The following is a 4,391-nucleotide window of genomic DNA, read 5'->3' on the forward strand; positions in this document are numbered from 1 at the left end:
CTATCCAGAGCCTGTAGCTCCCAATCAGCAAGCTATTCCATATCAAGCTACTGTATACCATATTTCCATATTCAATACTGTCCTATATTATGCATAGTATTTTTCTGACTTTTTTCACTCTGTGTGCCCTTATTATTATTTTTTTCTAATCTAGTAACCAGCATTAAAGTCCTTCTATACCACTTAGTGATTACAATAAAAAAAGGTCAAGCTGTATTATTACATTTTATTGGAATAAAAGGCCTACTACAATGAAATAATTAGAATGTTGGGGCATAGCAGAGGAGTTGTTCAGCTGTCTCTGCATATTTCTTTTGACAAGATAAAATTACATACACAGATATTTCTTTTACTGCGTGTTTCCTGGCATTAAAAATATACTTTAAAAAAACAAGCAAAAAAAAAAACAACACAAACTAGAGAAAGAACCTCAAGTTTTTGTGGTTTGAGCAGATTTACACTCTTATATTTTCCCTAAGTAACCAAGGGTCAAAGCTCTAGTGTTTAGTTTAGCAATATATCTTATAAAACTACAATATTTAGGTAAAAGGCATAGAATGAATTAGATATACAGACAATATACACAGAGTTTGAGATAACTGCACATATTTATTTCCTTCTTTACGTTTTCCCACAAGGGGACAATATAGGATTATTCTATAACATTCTAAAATATTACTCAAATCAATGGCATCAAATGCAAGATTATGTGAAGCTTTAAGGGTAAGCAAGGCAAAAATTATCTAAGTCATGAATCCAGCATTTTTAAGCCTAGTCGTTATCAAAGGCCCTGACATCACTGTAGATGGTGCCTTCCCTTCCTCTTGCCTGTATTCTGCCGGCTCTGTCAGCTTTTCGTTGGGTAAAAACTGCTGTAGAATAAACTAAAGTGTCATCGTTTCTCTGAGGAGAAAAAAAATATTGGGAGATCTTAATACACCAAAATAAAAATGTTAGACAACAACAGTTCAGCTGAAAAAGTTTACCCCTTTCTCTGAATTTCTCACCTGGATAGTTTGCTGTTGTCCAAAAACTTCACTTGCATCTATTTCTGCAGACTTGCACCCTGCAAACAATTTAACAAACTAAAATTGAGCTTCAGTGGTTTTCCTTTTGTTTATAATACCTAAATCAATTGATGAAATGCTTATGAAACAAAAAATCAATGAGTATCTACTCTTACCTTTGCAAAACTTACAGCATTTTGTCTTGATTGAGAAAAGTACTGCTGTAACAATCACCATCAAAGCTAAAGTGACACAACACAGCAGGAGAAGAGAGTTGTTTCTTTGTAAATGAAGAATGCGGATATCTGAAACATGAAAGATAAAGAGTCAATATTAACCCCATTGAAATATGGTGTAATATTGCTACTGTAGAACAGAAACGTATGATGAAATCACCTTCAAACTCCAGTTTTGTCCCATTTCCAAAAACAACCCTACCACATGCAGCCACAGCACAATAATACGTTCCAGTATCTAAGAAGCTGATGTTGTCTTTGACAAAACTAAAGACACAACTCTGCCCAGACTGAGTATCACGATTATGTTCACTTTTACCCTCAAACTCCTTCTGAGCATAAATTAAACTTGGACGTGTCGCCCCTGAGGAGAATCGTAACCAGAACACCCTGCTCTCCTCTGGACATGTTTTCTTTTCTGAAAAAATTGAACACTGCAGATTTAAAGAATCCCCTTCATGAACTGTATCAGATAGAGAGTCTTGAATAATTGCAGTATAATCAGGTTCTGACCCTGGAGAAGAAAAGACAAAATAAAAAAAATTCAAGTTTGAAGAAAAACAACTGGATTTTTTCTACTTGATAATAATTGATAAAAACAAATCAACTGTGTTTTCAAACAGTTTCAATTTTTTAACCTTTTATTCTGAGAAATGTTCCATTCAAGAAAGTTGCGTTGAGTCGTTTTGACTTTAAACATAAATAAAATGCCATGTCACTTTGTATTGCTTTTGCAATATGAAGAACAAAACTGCCAGGTTCCTGTTTTGTTGAAATGCGAGAATTGCTATTAACAAGATCTAAATCGAAGGTAAGTGTTTTGCCCAAAACTTCAGGCATGTTTCCGGGGACTAATTTTATCCAAAAGAGGTATCCATTACTTTCTAATCTATTTCGTTTGCAAGACAGAGTCACATTTTCTCCAACAGCAACAGTTATCACATTTAGGTTCACAGCATCTGCAAATTAAGAAAACATTTACAGAAATAATGATAAATATAAAACATGATACACATTTTTTCATAATATAAAAAGACCATATTTGATGAACTCTGAAAACGTACTTACAACAAACATGGAGCATCAGCAGTGTATAATATAATGCAAACATTTTTAAGGGTTCTCTTCAACTCACTACTGAAATTTATTTGCTTTCTCTAAAGCACAGATTCCTAATTCGGTAATATCAAATGGGAGGGAACAATTTCTGAGAGTTATGATTGGCTCATTCAAATATCGCCCTCTGACATTCTTACCCCAGTGGAAAGCAGGTTACCAGAACTTTCCAGCTTAAACGTGAGAAAAGAGCTGTTATTATCAGGCGGGGGTATGTTTTAGCCCCCTGTGTTAGCCTGAAAATTGGTTAGCTGGATTATGAAACCTGCAGGAGCAATAAATCAGTTTCAAATAAATCTGTCTGTGTAGACAATACAAACTGCAGAAACAAAATAAAAAATTTACAGCTTAAACATGAGACTTCAACAGTAAAGGACTTTTATCATCTGGTGGCAATGAGTTTCGATGCCTTTGTCAGAACCCCCCAAAAAAGAAAAGTGTAAAAAAAAACTTAACTTAGACAAACTTTATTGTCATTTTGTATACACAGAGTGTATATAAAATGAAATTTAATTTTGTAAAGCTCTAATGATAATTCCATTTCTCAAAGTGCAGCAGTGGTCTAATGTAAACATACTGTAGGAAGAAAAAACATGGTGCAAAAAAAAACCAAAAAAAAACCCCGCATGGATGCTTGCCTAGTTTGTTAAAGGATCCAGTGGTTTCTGAAGAACCCTTTTTTTGTAAATGTGTTCAGTTACCAGAAGCATGATTTTCTCTGGAGATTACTTTACATTTTATGATAAAATAATTATATTTTTCATTTACATCCTTCCATTTTTTCCATCACGTTTATCCTGGGCTGCACGGTGGAACAGTTTGTAGTACTGTTGCCTAGCAGCAAGAAAGTTCTGGGTTTGATTCCCAGCCCAGGGTCTTCCCACATGAAATTTGCATGTTCTCCCCATGCATGCATAGTTCTCTCTGGGTACTCCGGCTTCCTTCCAAGGTCCAAACAGATTAATTGGTATCTCTAAATGGTCTGCATGTGTGTGTGCACAAGGATGTATGTATCTGTGTTGCCCCACAACAGACTGGTGACTTGTTCAGGTTGTACCCCACTGCTTACCCATAGGCTTCCAGGAACAGTACAGGCACCAATCCCAATGCGACCCTGACAGATAAAGCAGGAGAGGTTGGATGGTATGCAAAGCTGCACTCTTCTTCATAAACATTGAGCTTTTACTCAGTTGCAATGCATCGTACAGTAAGCACAGGAGAGTTATTTAGATAACACTCTTCTAAAGCATTATTTTGATTTTAATTATATACACATAGCCTCTCAGATTAGGGTGAGTTCCTTGGATTACACAGCTAGTCACTGCGCAAAAGAAGAGAATATTTAATTTCAGTCATATTCATAATCCTGATGTGCTAACTGCACAGAAGACATTTTAGGGCTGAACTTTGTTGCTTAAAACATTTTGTAACTACTTTTGTACTCATTAAAGGGAATAAAGTCAAGCCACTCTCTGGACCACAAGGTAAAGGGGCAGAGCAGCTCAACCCAGAGATTGCTGAGCTTCCAGTGTGTTAACTATTTTTAAGGTTGAGTGTCCAGAGCATCGAATATCTGACTTCATAATGCACACGTGTCCAAGGTGCTGGACATCTTTGTGACACTCTGAAACCTTCTATTGACAGTAAGATTTTTCAGATAATCTTACAAAAACTATGTGACTGTTAAAAAGCCAGAAAAGTGACTTATTCAGTTTTTGAAGCAATTGTATGAAACTTTTACTAACACAGACTGTTCCTGAATGTTTTAATAAGAACAGTACAGTGATATTTTTTTATTGCAATAAACCATGCCACAAAAAATGTTTTTAGGAATTACATTGTGTGGGCTAGAACAAAAAATACTAATAATTTGTAGTTTTACAACATTTTTCTATTTTTTTATTTTGGTGGTTTGGTTGCCACAGAAGGACAATAAAGCTGTGATCCCTGTCATATTATTAGATGTCCTATTTAATAGTATGCTTGGAAAATGCTTTTGATTTTAAGAACTATTTTTTATCTTAACCTCTTA

This window comes from Cyprinodon variegatus, unplaced genomic scaffold, assembly GCF_000732505.1.
Source record: "Cyprinodon variegatus isolate N-32 unplaced genomic scaffold, C_variegatus-1.0 Scaffold10, whole genome shotgun sequence".
Taxonomy (NCBI): domain Eukaryota; kingdom Metazoa; phylum Chordata; class Actinopteri; order Cyprinodontiformes; family Cyprinodontidae; genus Cyprinodon; species Cyprinodon variegatus.